At 35.3% G+C, this 18,273-nt stretch overlaps 1 protein-coding gene across 6 annotated transcripts in view; it reads left to right on the forward strand.

The window, feature by feature from the left end:
• Positions 1-18,273, forward strand: part of LOC120415465 (receptor-type tyrosine-protein phosphatase N2) — a 69,765-nt gene that overhangs the window by 9,258 nt on the left and 42,234 nt on the right. The window lies entirely within an intron of this gene.

The raw sequence follows: 18,273 nt of genomic DNA on the forward strand, positions 1-18,273 counted from the left end.
GTAACAGAAAATGGGAGAATTTTTAAAACGTTTTTAGTGTTTTTTTCGATGAAAAATACGTTTTTTCGGAATTCTGAGTACGCCATCAAATCGGGCGTCTAATTTTACATAAAAGTCCCTTTGACACCAAATTTCTATCTCATCACCGTTACAGGCTGCAAATTATTGAAAAACACCTCTTTTTTCGCATGTTCAAAAATGGAAGGGGTCGTACCGCACCTCCGTCACGAGATATCAAAAAACGGACCTCGGATTCGTGATCAGGGACAAAAGTTACCCCTTAGGACAAAGTTTCACGCAAATCGAAGAGGGGTCGGGGCAACTGCTGTGTGAGTTGGCGGAGAATTACCCAAATGATTTTAAATTCAAAATATTTGCTAAGTTATTTATCAAAATCTAGATCCAAATACATGTGAATGCGGAAAAATGCTTCAATTGTTGACAAATTCAGCATCTATTTTTATTACAAATGGCAACTATACCAAAGCTATATTTGAGCCAAAAGCATAAATCCAAACTAAAGCCAATAAAACTAATCCAAGTAAAAGATGCAAATTTACTAAATCCACCTATGTGTATGACACCTTCCTCACTTCTTACCAAATATTCTGAACAATTGTTGACAAAAATAGAACATTACGATGACAGAATTGTTATCTATAAAACTTGGCAAAATGCTTTATTATTAATTTTAGTTTTCTCAAAGCGTTCCAACAATAATTACTTTATTCTTTTTTCTAACCGAATTAAAAAGATACAATTTAAGTCACTTTCTGAAATCTTGAAATCTGTTCATGAATTTAAGAATCACATCAAAATTAATTCCTTTTTTTAATTTTCTGAAGTGATTTTGCCTTCCTCACTGAGGTAAGGCTATAATCCTGCTCTAAAATTGAACTTTTTTTTATTTAAAGCTCGAAAACCCACCATGATGTATACATATCGACTCAGAATCGAAAACTGAACAAATGTCTGTGTGTATGTGTGTGTGTATGTGTGTGTGTATGTGTGTGTGTATGTGACCAATAATGTCACGCAGTTTTCTCAGCACTGGCTGAACCGATTTTGACCAAACCAGTTGCATTCGACTTGGTTTAGGGTCCCATACGGTGCTATTGAATTGTTTGAAGTTTCGATAAGTAGTTCAAAAGTTATGTATAAAAATGTGTTTTCGCATATTTTTGGAAGTTGAATAAATGGCAGTAAACTGAACCAAACATCATCATTATATACATCGTTGAATAGGTAATTGAAAGACCTTTCCAACGAGTCCAAAACATTGAAGATCTGGCTACCCTGTCTCGAGTTCTGACCACTTTAGTGATATTTATGTACTTTTTTGTAGCCGGATCTCACTTAAATGTATGTAAACAATGTCCGGATCCATCATCCAACCCATCGTTGGTTAGGTAATCGAAAGACCTTTCCAACGAGTCTAAAACATTGAAGATCTGGCAACCCTGTCTCGAGTTCTGACCACTTTAGTGATATTTATGTACTTTTTTGTAGCCGGATCTCACTTAAATGTATGTAAACAATGTCCGGATCCATCATCCGACCCAGCGTTGGTTAGGTAATCGAAAGACCTTTCCAACGAGTCTAAAACATTGAAGATCTGGCAACCCTGTCTCGAGTTCTGACCACTTTAGTGATATTTATGTACTTTTTTGTAGCCGGATCTTACTTAAATGTATGTAAACAATGTCCGGATCCATCATCCGACCCATCGTTGGTTAGGTAATCGAAAGACTTTTCCAACGAGTCTAAAACATTGAAGATCTGGCAACCTTGTTTCGAGTTCTGACCACTTTGGGTATTTATGTACCTTTTTTGTAGCCGGATCTCACTTAAATGTATGTAAACAATGTCCGGATCCATCATCCAACCCATCGTTGGTTAGGTAATCGAAAGACCTTTCCAACGAGTCTAAAACATTGAAGATCTGGCAACCCTGTCTCGAGTTCTGACCACTTTAGTGATATTTATGTACTTTTTTGTAGCCGGATCTCACTTAAATGTATGTAAACAATGTCCGGATCCATCATCCGACCCAGCGTTGGTTAGGTAATCGAAAGACCTTTCCAACGAGTCTAAAACATTGAAGATCTGGCAACCCTGTCTTGAGTTCTGACCACTTTAGTGATATTTATGTACTTTTTTGTAGCCGGATCTCACTTAAATGCATGTAAACGATGTCCGGAACCATCATCAGACCCATCGTTAGTTAGGTAATCAAGATACCTTTCCAACGAGTCCACAACATCGAAGATCTGGCAACCCTGTCTCGAGTTATGACCACTTAAGTGATATTTATGTACTTTTTTGAAGCCGGATTTCACTTAAATGTATGTAAACGATGTCCGGAACCATCATCAGACCCATCATTGGTTAGGTAATCAAGATACCTTTCCAACGAGTCCACAACATCGAAGATCTGGCAACCCTGTCTCGAGTTATGACCACTTAAGTGATATTTATGTACTTTTTTGAAGCCGGATCTCACTTAAATGTATGTAAACGATGTCCGGAACCATCATCAGACTCATCGTTGGTTAGATAATCAAGAGACCTTTCCAACGAGTCCATATAATTGAAAATCTGGCAACCCTGTCTCGATGACAACTTAAGTTATATTTGTGTACTTATTTTTCTGGACCTAAAAACATAGCTGAAATATGTGTCCAAACCAATATTACCCATTGTTGGTATAAAGTGAGGAAGGCATCAACCACATAGGTGGATTAGGTTAGTTTTTGAGTTAATGATCACAATTGACTATTTAGACAATTGATTTTTTTCAATGTTGCCTGTTTTTGTGAAATACTTTTTTGAGAAAATAAAAAAGAGTACGAGAAAAATATATGCACTCTTAAAAGAATACGTCTGGTAATCTAAAAGTATGGTTCCATACCATTCCGTTTGCACTTATTTCGTATTTGTCATTCATGTGAAAACAAACTTGATTCTACACCCAAAGTTAAAGAACGAGGGGATAGTCCTCACGAAAAGAAACGTGAGGAAAGTGCTATATTGCGAGAGTATAGTCCTCTCGCGTGTTCATTCGTTTATTGGAACAGTTTATCCTATTGAGTGGCTTATATGGACAAACGACCGCCACTTAGTCACCGAACCATGGTGGCCCATACGGTAAAGGCACGATTCAATATGCCTAAGGTTTTGGGTTCGAGTCTCAGTACCGGTACTTTTTTTTTTGAGAGATGAACTTTTTTGAAAAATGAACCATGAGTAAAGTACTCTCGGTAATTTCGGGATTTATCCTCTCCGTCCGCACACAGTACCATTTTACTACCGAATCGTGCTCTTTATCGTCTCGTATGCCGATGCCCGGTTCTGGGTGTATCAATGTCATCCCGGCAATCAAAGTATCGAAAAGTGTTCCGATTATGTGGAATACACCCAGGGGGGTATAATGCCCTCAAGCCTAGAAAATAATGATGCGATTTTAAAACTCAACTCGAAATGGAAGAGGGAATTATACCCTCGAGTTCATTTTCAAAATAAAATTCATCCGTCAACACAAACAAAATTGTTTGCAGGAACCGAACCAGGGACCTTTAAAAACCGCTTAATGACTCAAGATTGGTCAGAAGTCGATGTATGACGCTTATTGGAAATTTACAGTTTCAATTGACTCGAGTTTAGCATTGAATTCTAAAAACAATGAAAATGATTCAATAATTTGCTGCCTGAAACGGAGATAATATAGAAATTTGGTGTCAAAGGGACTTTTATGTAAAATTAGACGCCCAATTTGATGGCGTACTCAAAATTAAAAAAAACGTGTTTTTCATCGAGAAAAACACTAAAAAGGTTTAAATAACTCTGCCATTTCCCATTATTCAACTGTAAACAATTTTGGAACATGTCATCTAAAGGGAAATTTTATGTTCTTTACGAATCTACATTAACCCAGAAGGGTCATTTTTAATTTGGAACAAAATGTTTCACCCTCTAAAAAAGCCCTGTAAGTAAAGTACATTAAATTTCCCTTAATATGACATGTTCCATTTTCTTTTTTACAGTTAAGTAACAGAAAATGACAGAGTTTTAAAAAAAAGTGTGTATTTTCGATGAAAAATACGTTTTTTTTTGGAATTTTGAGTACACCATCTAAGCGGGCGTCCAATTTTACATAAAACTCCTTTGGACATCTAATTTCTATCTCATCGCCGTTTTAGGCTGCAAATTATTGAACAAAACACTCCTTTTTTGGCATGTTCAAAAATGGAAGGGGTCGTACCGCCCCTCCGTCTTGAGATATCAAAAAACGGACCTCGGATTCGTGATCAGGGACAAAAGTTACCTCTTAGGTCAAAGTTTCACGTAAATCAAAGAGGGGTCGGGGCATGTAGAATTATTTTGATAAAATACCTCTTTGTGGTTTGGTTGAGCGTTTTAGCAGAATGCATTACTATGAATACAAAGAGACGAGTTGTTCCTTTTAATTCCGCTATATATTTTAATATATTGACAGATACGTATTTCGTCTACTACTTGCAGACTTCATCAGTGTTTTGTTCTAGACAAAAAAAATATCTCTTATTCTGAAAGTGTTTTTACATTAACCATCCTATTTATAAAATAACCTAGAAATTTCTCGCACGTCAGGTGTAAAAATAACGATAATGTTTGCTCGAATGGAGACGAATGGTTATTCGATTCCGATTCCCCACGGGAAACCACAAAATGACACAAGCACACGCACTCGTGCTCTATTGTCTTTTATTCTGTTAGCTGAACACAAATGAAGAGCTGTGTTACAATATGCCAGCAGCAGCAGCAGCCACGGTATCGAACGGAAAGTGATCTCAAATTTCACTAGCACACACAAACACACACCGCGATGGTGACATTGTCATAAACCAGACATGCATTGGCGCTGCACGCGGTTAGCACGCGTGCTATTTGAACGGTTAGCACTGCGCTTTCAATCATAGCACTCGCCCTGGCACTCGAACAAAAATGGTAACCAGGTTGATTTTTCATTTGTTGATTTAAAATTTGCTGTCAGCATTGTCTAGAATGTGATGGATCTAACAACAATCACATTTATCTGTAGATTTGGTGCAGTGCTAGTGTTCATGAAATGTAAGCAGAAGGTCCATGGTTCTGATCTCCTCAAGGTAAACTTTTTTTTTTGCGAAAAGCGTAACAATATTTTTAATCAACGCAGATTATTGTCCAGAAATCAAAATAACAGCATAGAATAAGCTAATCGTTGCAAAGTACCCGAAAATCAGTTCCAGGTTACCTGGAGACCTAAAAGGACGTGGCCTGACTGGCATTTGAATGGGTTTAGAATATTAATTTCAATTCTTTGAAGATATGGTGGGCCCTGAGATTTAATTGTTATGGAAAAATCTGGAAAAAGGTATGTTACATTTGTAATAGATTCCCATCGGCCGGTGATCAAATTTGCTTGAAAAAAAGACCCTAAAATGGAAAAAATCCTATGAGTGCTAAATGGGAGTGCTAAATAATAGCACTGGCACTGGGCTAGAGCAGCATGCTTTGAACTTGGTGTGAGTGCTAAATTTGATGTGCTAGTGCAGAGCGTGCCAATGCACGTCTGTCATAAACCATTACGATGCTATTACTGGCGTGGGCGGGATGATGTGCAACAATGTGCTGTTTGTGTGTGTGTGGGTGTGAGCTGTGCGATTGGAAACCATTGTGAACGTGTGTGCGGTCCGAACTGTCCATTAAATGCAGACAGAGTGTGATAACGGAGATGTGCCAGGGTTAGTGCACTAATTAGGTATCCATTTCATTGGTTATGGTGGCCATTTCCAGGAAACGTGGTTCAATTAGTATTTGCTGGAATGGATTCAATAGATTTAGCATCACCATCTTGGTGTTGTGAAGGTCAAAAGTCAAGATAAATGCTTCGTTCTGCTTTTACTTAATTATTAAACTTACCATTTATCATAACGGAGAGTTGAAAGCGTAGCACTCAACAGAGAGGAAAAGGCTCTCAAACTGGTAGTATAAAAGGACTAAGAATATGGCTCAATGATTCACAAGAAATGTGTTCTTTTTAGTATCAGATTATCTAGTTATTTTTGTATATTAAAAAAACGTCTTGCTTGTTACAATGCAAAACATCATTTTAAAAGAAATTCTTGAAATTAATCTTGAGGAAAAGCAATTATAACTTTGAGCAGGCTCATAAAATCAGATATTTCCTGGAATTTATATTTCCATCCAAATTATTATCAGCCTCCCCTGCATGCTATTTCAAAAACAACACGACACCGATTCCCTGGAATCGGATCGCAAAGATAAATTTCACATGAGCTCCATAAAAGCCGTGTCATTTACGGGATTTCATTCCAGGTGAAAAATCTCTGCCATTAACATCTGTTGCCTCGACGCGTGTGGAAACCGTAACGTGGTTCAAAATGGGCGCGTCACGTGGCCAATATATTTCCCAACATCTGGAAAAAAAAACTCGTCGCAAACATTCTGCCAGGATATCGCACCAGGAATGACGAAGCCCTAAAAAAAGAAAGCTCCCAATGGATGTTTTCGCAGCGAAGAAGCTTTTGCACATCCCGGTAGTCATAATATTTCGTTGATCCCATTATGTTTTGGCTTCTCGGATGACATTGGTGAAACATCATCCACCTCCATCGCACACCCACGCAGATGAAGAGATATGGATACACTTACGAGCGAAAACACACACACACACATACAAACAAGCGACCCCACTGCTTGGAATAGATGGAAGCAATATTTTGCCATGTCAACCTTGTCAAAAATTGTGGGTTGGAAGGGTCCTCTGGTGGATTAAAAGATATTTGCAAGTGGGAGGCACAGGCACCCACGGAGTTTGTATTAAAATTAGAAAATAACATCATAATGCTGGTTTACATATTATCAAAACATGTTTCCTAAATTTTTCTTCACAAATTCGGAACACTTTTGTGGTAATTTGACAATAGGATGCAAAATGCAACTTTTCTGTTGTCCCTGCTATTTTTAGGACCTTTATTTGGACATTCTATCGCTATTTCACTAGTAAAAATAGTACTTTTTGAACAAAAAATCTCATTTCAAGACTATTTTATCCAGAGCAGCAAAACACTGCCTCCAAATTGCCTGTTCTATATTTGTGGGATGTTATTGTGCCTCCCACAATTTTGGAACACCTGAATTTAATTGATATTTTCACAAAAAAAGTTATCAGACCATGTTTAAAACATCACTAAGCTTGAGTTTTATTGGTTTCAGAGTGTGAAGTCAATTTTTTTGTAAAAAAAATGTACTCCTGGAGAGAAAACAAAAGTTTGTTTACATCGTAAGAAAAAAGTGTTCCGAATTTGTGGATTTCAAGGGTCAATGTTTTTCTTTAAAAACTTGATATAAAACGTAAAAATGTACAGCCGGTCTATACATCAATCGAAAGATCGCAAGAAAAGCTTTCACATGAAGGAAAAAGCAAATTATTATGTTCAATTATCGATTTTCTATGATTTGTTGAATATCGGCAGATCTGTAAACTGTTCCGAATATGAGGGATGACTGTACCCCATTGGTTTGACAAAATCAAACTAAAAAGTGACGAGCTGTCACTTTTTACACGAGACTCCACACATACTATCAAACCAAACGTTTGGCAGTAAGTGTGAGCTCTGTGTAAAGAGGGGGTCAAAGTAAAAAAGGACTCTGTTTGTTTGACAACAATTGGTGTCAAACCATCGGGGTTCCAGTGTAGTTGGAATTGGGTCCAATTTGGTAGGATATCGGCCACAGTCTACAATGGTCTGTGCACTCAGGGATGTTCTGTTAGAGAATATGGCAGAAGTTATTGCGTAAATTCCCGTAAAAGACACGCGGCAAACCAGCCTTGGAACGACGCGCCGCACCTTCGCCAACTGCGCGCTGTCGAATCCCATACTGCGCGTTTTGTTTTTGTTGGTCTTCTTCTTCGAATCGCCTAGTATTGTTGCCAGGTATGTTTTTTATTGCACCAAAAGTGCAGAAAATCGCTGGCATCAATGTTAATGGCACATTTAGAAATGCCGCACTATGAAGAAACGGACAATATCTTGCAAGCAATTAAAAAACATAGCTGCAAGATAACTTCTATCAAAACAATGCAAAAAGGCCGTTGTGGGTTTGTAAACAGAGAATGTATCTCTTTCATGCCAGATGTAAACATCCTCTAGCGTGAGCAGCGCAAGTGTTTTTTTCTAATATCATCAAATGTGCATCATAATTTTCTGCAAGATAATTTCAGCTTGATTTTTAGCAAGGTACTTTTCTTCAAGATAATTTCAGCTCTTCTGCGAGATACATTCAGTTCAATTACTGCAGACCAAATTCTGGTTGATTTCTGTAAGATAACTTCGGCCTGGTTCCTGCAAGATTTTTTTTTTTCAATATAAAAGTTCAGGTCAGGTTGATTTCAAGCTGAAGTTATCTTGCAGATTCGATGATTTTAGAAAGAAAAACATCGCTGTAATATAACTTCTGAACCAAAAAGTTATCTTGCAGCGATGTTTTTTGATTTTCAGTACATGCAATATGACTGTTTTAGAACATTGCAAGATAAAGGCCTATCTGCATCGGGAAAACTGAGCCCTTGATAAATTTGGAAGGAACAATTCTGTTGACTCTGAATTAAGGACTGGATGTATTAAAAAACGAATAAAAGTTTTGTTTTGAAAATCTGGGAAAAATTATTTTAACACAATAATTTGTTATTTTTAGTAATTTCTCCGAAAATAACATAAAAACATTCAGTTTTTCTTGAAATTTATCAGACCCACTTCATTCCGTCCTGTTCTACCCACGAACTGGCCATCCGACCGATCCATTTCCTGGGAAGAGGAAATTCTATTAATAGCATCTTCCTGCGAACCATCCGCGGTCAACCTTCGTTGCGGTTTTCCACGTCCAGTAGCGCTGTTAGCCCCGGGGTTTGGTCGTTTCCCAGGCAGAATCCCGGAGCATAATAATTCTCCATCCAATGTGACTACACTACGATTTGGGAAGCGGCAAAAATGAGTAACAAAAACAAATCCGTTCTACCTTGCGTTTGTGTTTGTGTGAAAGTCGTGGTACGATTGAGAGGTCACAGTCTGTGTGGTCTGTGTGTGTTATTTTGTAAGATGACAACGTGGCAATGTGACGCCGTGAATAGTAAATTATACGAATCGCTAATGTTACAAGCGTCGAACCGCCCCGTGGATCCGAAGAAACCACCCCCGTGGGCCATTCAGCCTTAGAAGTAGATCCCTGGAGCATGGAGTTTGAGCAAAAGTTCATCAATTATTCATCGCACAATATATGTGTGTTTGCGTGAGAGAGTATGGGCGTGATGGTGTTTGTCGCTTCAAATAATTCAGGATATTGCACGCTCTGACGGGTCCCACGTCCTCATCCCGGGGAAGAGAAACCTAGCGAAAATGGTGTGTTCAGCATCTGGTTGCGAGCAAGTCTCGCAGGGAAGCTCGATCGGAATAGCTAATTGGATTGTCCCAGTTTGTTTTACTCGTATCCCCCAGCAGAAGCGCTAATCGTCAGATGATTACGATTTTGTTTGTCGAGAAAACGGTTTGATTAGAAAACGTTAAATTTAAAGTTTTTTTTTATTATGAATGCATAAGAACAAAATATGTTGATGTAAGTAAACTAGAGGTGGGCAAAAAAGAGCAAACCGCTCAAAGAGCCGGTTCACTGAAAAGAGCGAACGAGCCATGGCTCACAAAAAAAGAACCGCGGTTCCTTTTCAAACTCCGGTCTTTTGAAAGAACCGGCTCAAGATGGAATGATTTTTGTTATAAATATAAGTTATTGAATTTCCAAAAAATGTAGTATTAAATTTGTTTTTGAGAATTAAAAATGCAATTTCAAAAATTTCAATGCTTGTAAAAATTAATCCCAAAAGTAAATGAAATTATATATAAAATGGAGTAAACTTTTCATTGTACAACTGTCAAATATTACCAAAAATCTTTTGAATATTTGAGAAATTTCGGAAAAAAATAATCATTTTGTCCGATTAAACGTTAGCGTTTATAGACCTTATAGATCTTTCAAATCAGAATGTAGAGAAGAGTTCACAAAATGTTTTCTCCAAATAAAATATCAGCATTAGTCTTTCAGAAATAAACTCAATCTTAAAATCAATAGCAATTTTTCCAGCATCCTAGATTTCAGTATGGATGCCATTCAATTACTCGAATGTTTAGTTTTGAGTAGAAATCTTGACAAAGAGACCACCAAGATCTATGGTTTTCTAGGGCATCTTCTCGTTTTTTGGTTTATTTATTTTATTCATCAAATATGGCCGTTACAAATATTTTTCAAAGTTTATGTCACCCCTCCCCTTCAAAATCGGTCCAAAAAATCAGGGGGCAAAACAATTTTTTTTTTCAAAAAAACTTTCAAATTTTAATGGAAATAGAAGTCTTATCAACTGAAAACAAATTAAAAAGCATTGTGGGATCGATCAAGCATATTTTAATTTTTTGTGAAATTCCGTTTGCACCGAATGCAAAAAGTTTTTTTTCGGCTTAAAAAATAAGTTCATCAATACTTCGATATTTTGAAATCTAATGATTGATGTGTAAAATGCATTTCAAAACTCTTTTTTCATTAAAATGTTTATACCATGGCTTGTTTTTTTTTTTGCTACTTTGGCTAGAGTTGAGGGACATAAAAATTCTAAGTATAAATATAAGTATTCGGTGCCCTCTCCCTGTGCCCATACCTTCACAATTAGGAGACCCGGGAGGCGGAGTCTTGTCGCAAAAAGAACGATACACGCCTGTGGATCCGTTGACGAAACCGCAAGGTTTAAGAGGGTCACATTATAAGGTGTTACGTCGATTCCGTTCCGTTGAGGGACATAATAAACTTCAAAAAATGTTTGGTACGGCCTAATTTATAAAAGTCATATGTGAAATAACTTATAAAATCACACGATTCTTGAAAAAACCCATTTCATCCAAATTTTGAAAAAGAGCGAAAGAACCGTTCAAAAGAGCGGCTCTTTTTAAAGAGCGAACGAAAATGAGCGGCTCCTAAAAAAGAGCGGTTTTGCCCACCTCTAAAGTAAACGCTTCAACATCATAACGGTATGATAGATTTGGGTTCCCTAAATACACTCCAAGAGACAGCATTTAAGTTTAATGAATTTTCAGCGAAACATTAAAGTTGTTAATCTCAGTTATAAATTATATGAAATATTAAAAACCAAGTGTAACCATTGTTTTTTTTTTCTCAGAATAAAACCATGGAGGCGCCTGGCTTTTAAGCATGGAGTCATGTTATTTGTACCAGAAATTTACAAGTAACAATTCTTTCGATAGGACTATGTTCCGGAAGTCCAAAGGCTTGATTGTTGAGGCAATTGCAAACCTCTTTTTACACTTAAGCTACCATCCACCCCGGGATTCGAACTGACGACCTTTGGATTGTTATTCCAATTGCCTACCAGCGACTCCACCGAGGCAGGATTGAGCTAACGACCTAGATTAGACCGGGACCAACATTTAGTTCCCCATCCAACGGAAGGCGTGGTCAGACAAATCTCGTCTCGAAAAATGCCACCGGGACCGTCTGAGACCGAACCCAAACCGACTGGGTAAGAGGCAACCACGCTTACCCCCACACCACGGTTCCCGGCCTAAAATAGTAACTGAAATTGTATGTCTGGAGTTTTTTTTATATATGGTCCAATAAACCAAATTTTCAGTTGTTGCTTTGTGGTGTTTTTTAATACCCCTGACTCAAGGCGTTTTCAAAAACACCCAAAATGCAAAAAACTGGAAATTTGGTTTATTGGACCTTTTGAAAAAAAAAAAACTCCAGATGTGTACTATGTACTTTTTTTCAGTAGACCTTTGAAGTTGTATTTTGTGAAAAATGGAGGCTGAAATCTTAAATCTTAAAAATAATGGATAAACATATTTTTATAAGTTTTGAATTAAATCTTGAATTGAAGTCGGAGCTAAAGCTTTCATTTGTAAATAAACTAGCATAATAAATGGCTAATCTGTATTTTTTTGTCATTAATTTTCACATCAACTATTTCAAGCTGGAGTCCATTCCAAATAATTTAATAAATAAATGAATGACACCTTGTTTCTATATGAGCAATTCTCTACGAAATCGGTCTTTTTTCTTCAATTTTAATTTTTGTATTTTTTAATCCGACTGAAACTTTTTTGGTGCCTTCGGTATGCCCAAAGAAGCCATTTTGCATCATTAGTTTGTCCATATAATTTTCCATACAAATTTGGCAGCTGTCCATGCAAAAATGATGTATGAAAATTCAAAAATCTGTATCTTTTGAAGGAATTTTTTGATCGATTTGGTGTCTTCGGCAAAGTTGTAGGTATGGATACGGACTACACTGGAAAAAAATAATACACGGTAAAAAAAAATTGGTGATTTTTTTATTTAACTTTTTGTCACTAAAACTTGATTTACAAAAAAACACTATTTTTAATTTTTTTTATTTTTTGATATGTTTTAGATGACATAAAATGCCAACTTTTCAGAAATTTCCAGGTTGTGAAAAAAATCATTGACCGAGTTATGATTTTTTTAATCAATACTGATTTTTTCAAAAAATCGAAATTTTGGTCGTAAAAATTTTTCAACTTCATTTTTCGATGTAAAATCAAATTTGCAATAAAAAAGTATTGTAGTGAAATTTTGATAAAGTGCACCGTTTTCAAGTTATAGCCATATTTAAGTGACTTTTTTGAAAATAGTCGCAGTTTTTCATTTTTTAAAATTAGTGCACATGTTTGCCCAGTTTTGAAAAAAATATTTTTGAAAAGCTGAGAAAATTCTCTATATTTTGCTTATTCGGACTTTGTTGATACGACCTTTAGTTGCTGAGATATTGCAATGCAAAGGTTTAAAAACAGGAAAATTGATGTTTTCTAAGTTTCACCCAAACAACCCACCATTTTTTATCTTCAATATCTTAGCAACTAATGGTCCAATTTTCAATGTTAATATATGAAACATTTGTGAAATTTTCCGATCTTTTTGAAAAAAATATTTTCGGAATTTTCAAATCAAGACTAACATTTCAAAAAGGCCAAACATTCAATATTATGCCCTTTTAAAATGTTAGTCTTGATTTGAAATTTTTGAAAATATTTTTTTCAAAAAGATCGGAAAATTTCACAATTGTTTCATATATTAACATTGAAAATCGGACCATTAGTTGCTAAGATATTGAAGATAGAAAATGGTGGGTTGTTTGGGTGAAACTTAGAAAACATCAATTTTCCTGTTTTTAAACCTTTGCATTGCAATATCTCAGCAACTAAAGGTCGTATCAACAAAGTCCGAATAAGCAAAATATAGAGAATTTTCTCAGCTTTTCAAAAATATTTTTTTCAAAACTGGGCAAACATGTGCACTAATTTTAAAAAATGAAAAACTGCGACTATTTTCAAAAAAATCACTTAAATATGGCTATAACTTGAAAACGGTGCACTTTATCAAAATTTCACTACAGTACTTTTTTATTGCAAATTTGATTTTACATCGAAAAATGAAGTTAAAAATTTTTTACGACCAAAATTTCGATTTTTTGAAAAAATCAGTATTGATTAAAAAAATCATAACTCGGTCAATGATTTTTTGCACAACCTGGAAATTTCTGAAAAGTTGGCATTTTATGTCCTCTAAAACATATCAAAAAATTAAAAAAATTAAAAATAGTGTTTTTTTGTAAATCAAGTTTTAGTGACAAAAAGTTAAATAAAAAAATCACCAAATTTTTTTTACCGTGTATCTTTTTTTTCAGTGTAGTCCATATCCATACCTACAACTTTGCCGAAGACACCAAATCGATCAAAAAATTCCTTCAAAAGATACAGATTTTTGAATTTTCATACATCATTTTTGTATGGACAGCTGCCAAATTTGTATGGAAAATTATATGGACAAACTAATGATGCAAAATGGCTTCTTTGGGCATACCGAAGGCACCAAAAAAAATTCAGTCGGATTAAAAAATACAAAAAATATCGAATGACCGAAATCCTAGAGAACTGCTCATATAAAAATATTGATTGCCTTCCTTTTACAGCTTATTTAAGACTTATATGCCATTCACTGAATGTTTAGTTTAAATTTGAATTATCCAGTCTTTTTGATTCTCAAACTCAGAAAAAAATGTGCAAGGCTGAAAACATTATATGAATACATGCCCATTATCGTGGTGAAATTATCTCAGGTACTTGAAATCTAGAGTTTTTTTAATAGGAGCAATTCTCTACAAAACCGGCCGATTTCGACCATTTTTATTTTTTGTATTTTTTGATTTGGCTCAAACTTTGTGGGGGCCTTCCCTATGACCAAAGAAGCCATTTTGCATCATTAGTTTGTCCATATAAATTTCCATACAAATTTGGCAGCTGTTCATACAAAAATGGTACGTAAATATTCGAAAATCTGTAACTTTTGAAGGAATTGTTTTGATCAATTTGGTGTCTTCGGAAAAGTTGTAGGTATTGTTCAGGACTATTTAGAAAAAATAGGTACACGGAAAAAAAAATTCCCGATTTTTTATTAACTTTTTTTTTTCACAAAAACTCAAATTCCCAAAATACATATTTTTTGATTTTCGAGATTTTTTGATATGTTTTAGGGGACAAAAATCCGCAACTTTTGAGCTATAGAGAAACATGGTCAAAAAATTTGCCGCCGAGTTATGATTTTTTGAAAAACTGGTGATTTTTGGAAAAAATCGAAATTTCATACATAAAATTTTGTTGACCTAATTTTTTTATGCAAAATTGAATTTGCAATCGAAAATTACTTTACAGATTTTTTGATAAAGGGCCCCGTTTTCAAGATATAGCCACCGAAAGTTTGATTTCAGCGAAATATTTGCAGTTTTTCGATTTTTAAAAATAGTGACCATGAGTGACCATTTCTTAAAATATTTTTTTTTTTAAAGTTCAGAAAATTTGCTATAAAATTGTCTAAGAGACATCGAAGATTGGACCTCTGGTTGTTGAGATACAGCGGCTAAAAGAAAAAGAAACACGAAAATTGAAGTTTTCTAAGTCTCACCCAAACAGCCCACGATTTTCTAATGACGATAACGTCATGATTCGAAATCCGGACATTAGTAGCATATCATTTTTGTTACATCTGGCAAAAAATCATGTTATAAGTTGGAAATGTCGAAACATCATCAGGATGTAGTATAAACAGTCAGTTTCAAGAAAATGCATGCAAAATATGTCTTTTCTAACAATTTTTCATCAGAATTTTAAAATAAAAATGACTTGTTGTGCTTCGAATCCCGGACACTGATAAAAGCTAATTCGAATTCCGGACACTTTTGCTTCGAATTCCGGACACTCGTTTTTGCTAATGAATCGCACAAATTTGGACTGAAATGTTAGTGAATGGCATTCTTTAGGTCTCAAATAAGCTGTTAACATCAAAACAATCGATAGTTTATGTAAAAATTTGCTAGAATTTAAGGAAATCGAAACCATAAATTTCTACTTTGCCTTCCCGGTGCTTCGAACGCCTATGAAATATTTCAAGCGAAATGTTTCGCATTTTTGGTAAACTTATAAGTTTATTGTAATAAATTGTTTTGGCATTAACTACAGCGTTCAAACAAACTTTAAATGAAAGTTGATGTTGGAATTCATCAAATAAAACAGTTTTGACATTCATAATGCGAACTTATATCCAAATAATTGATAAAACAAGATGAAGTGTCCGGGTTTCGAAGCGTCCGGGAATTCGAATCATGACGTTACATGAAACTTTCGTGAAATTTTCCGATCTCTTCGAAAAAAATATTTTGAAAATTTTTAAATCAAGACTAACATTTCAAATGGGCATAATATTCAATGTTTGGCCCTTTTAAAATGTTAGTCTTGATTTATTTTTTTTCAAAATATTCAAAAAGATCGGAAAATTTCACGAATGTTTCATGTATTAACATTGAAAATTGAACCATTAGTCGCTGAAATATCGTCATTAGAAAATCGTGGGCTGTTTGGGTGAGACTTAGAAAACTTCAATTTTCGTGTTTCTTTTTCTTTTAGCCGCTGTATCTCAACAACCAGAGGTCCAATCTTCGATGTCTCTTAGACAATTTTATAGCAATTTTTTTGAACTTTTCAAAAAAAATATTTTTAGAAATGGTCACTCATGGTCACTATTTTTAAAAATCGAAAAACTGCAAATATTTCGCTGAAATCAAACTTTCGGTGGCTATATCTTGAAAACGGGGCCCTTTATCAAAAAATCTGTAAAGTAATTTTCGATTGCAAATTCAATTTTGCATAAAAAAATTAGGTCAACAAAATTTTATGTATGAAATTTCGATTTTTTCCAAAAATCACCAGTTTTTCAAAAAATCATAACTCGGTGGCAGATTTTTTGACCATGTTTCTCTATAGCTCAAAAGTTGCGGATTTTTGTCCCCTAAAACATATCAAAAAATCTCGAAAATCAAAAAATATGTATTTTGGGAATTTGAGTTTTTGTGAAAAAAAAGTTAATAAAAAAATCGGGAATTTTTTTTTTCCGTGTACCTATTTTTTCTAAATTGTCCTTAACAATACCTACAACTTTGCCGAAGACACCAAATTGATCCAAAAATTCCTTCAAAAGTTACAGATTTTCGAATATTTACGTACCATTTTTGTATGAACAGCTGCCAAATTTGTATGGAAATTTATATGGACAAACTAATGATGCAAAATGGCTTCTTTGGTCATAGGGAAGGCCCCCACAAAGTTTGAGCCAAATCAAAAAATACAAATAAAATCCATTTCCGGTTTTGGTAGAGAATTGCTCATAGGTCCTCTAAACATATGAAAGACAATAGTTCATAAAACCTTTAAAAAGACTCTAAAAATGAGCATCACATTTTGGTGCGAGGTTCATCAACCAAAAATCTACTTACTTTGCAGATGAGCGCGAGAGCATGCGATGAGCAGGAGCGAGCACGAGCAAGTCTTCATGCTCATGAATGAGCGAGCAAAGCTTCGGGCTCGCTCGCTCATTCGCAACCCTGGTTGAGGGTATGAAGGGGACACAGAAAATTATGCAATTTTAAACATTTTGTGCGTCATTTTGTGAAAATTTTCCAGTATATTTTTAAAGAAGGATGCTTTCAACCAAATTTAAGAATTTTGCGACAGATAAAAAAAGAAAAATGTTGTGGTCTAAGAAGCAATTTTTGGAGGTCATGGTCAATGACAGAGTAGCAAGTACTGGTAGACATCCATATTTATATTTATTTAAATTAAAAAAGTGAAATTTTTCATGTTTTTTTTTACTTTATTCTTATGTTAATTAACCCTCTACTGCCTAAATGTTTTTTTTGAAAATTTTTATTTTTCCCGTGTTCAAGAGATCATTTTGTGCAACGATTGTTCTACGAAAATCTTTACTTTAATTTGTGCAAAACAAATAAAACTTCCAGCCCATAAATTTTCTAGAAATTTTAAGAATTCTTCTTTCCAATGCTTTTTAAAGAACAAAATTGTTTGATTTTTTTTGGCTTTTAAATCGAAGCCCGTCAAAGGCGGGGTTGGGTTGTAGAGGGTTAACTAAATGAGTGATTTAACTGCTGAAAATCTGAAAATCAGTTACGCTTGGTTTAACCTCGACATTTTACCCGAGGCATTCAAACGAATTCCCATGAAATCCATTAACCTTCCAATCATGAAATGCCAATGTTATTTTAATACGAATCCACGGCTCAGAAAACACTGTCACTCGACTTATCTGACTGCTCGACTAGAATGCTTTTCATTGTTCGAGAAGCAAACGTGGGCAAACACGTGTCAGAACAAACATCCATCATTTCGATATGCTCAACTCGGGGGGTGAAAATGACCCCCTCTTTTTACCCTAAACAGGGTGGGTCACAGGTTGACGGAGTTTGCGTCGAAGGACATGTTGCTTTTATCGCTACGACCTTTTGGGACAACTTACAGAATATCATTTATAATTATAGCTCGAGCAACAAGACGTTCAATTTATCATTTCCACTGACAGTGCCTAGGATAATGAATATATGCTGGAAAACATTGTTCCAACATTCTCATTTCCACTCAAACAGCAATCACCAAGTCTGGCGATTCATATGCGTTGAAATGGACAGCATAAAAAAATGAAGCTATTTGTTCCAATAACTTGCCCTTTAGGATAAGTCCGGCTCAACGGAAATGGCTAGAGCCAAAGTTATTGACATGGCAAACAACTTTATTGGCATTCCATGATTAA

This window comes from Culex pipiens, chromosome 2 (assembly GCF_016801865.2).
Source record: "Culex pipiens pallens isolate TS chromosome 2, TS_CPP_V2, whole genome shotgun sequence".
Classification (NCBI taxonomy): Eukaryota; Metazoa; Arthropoda; class Insecta; order Diptera; family Culicidae; genus Culex; species Culex pipiens.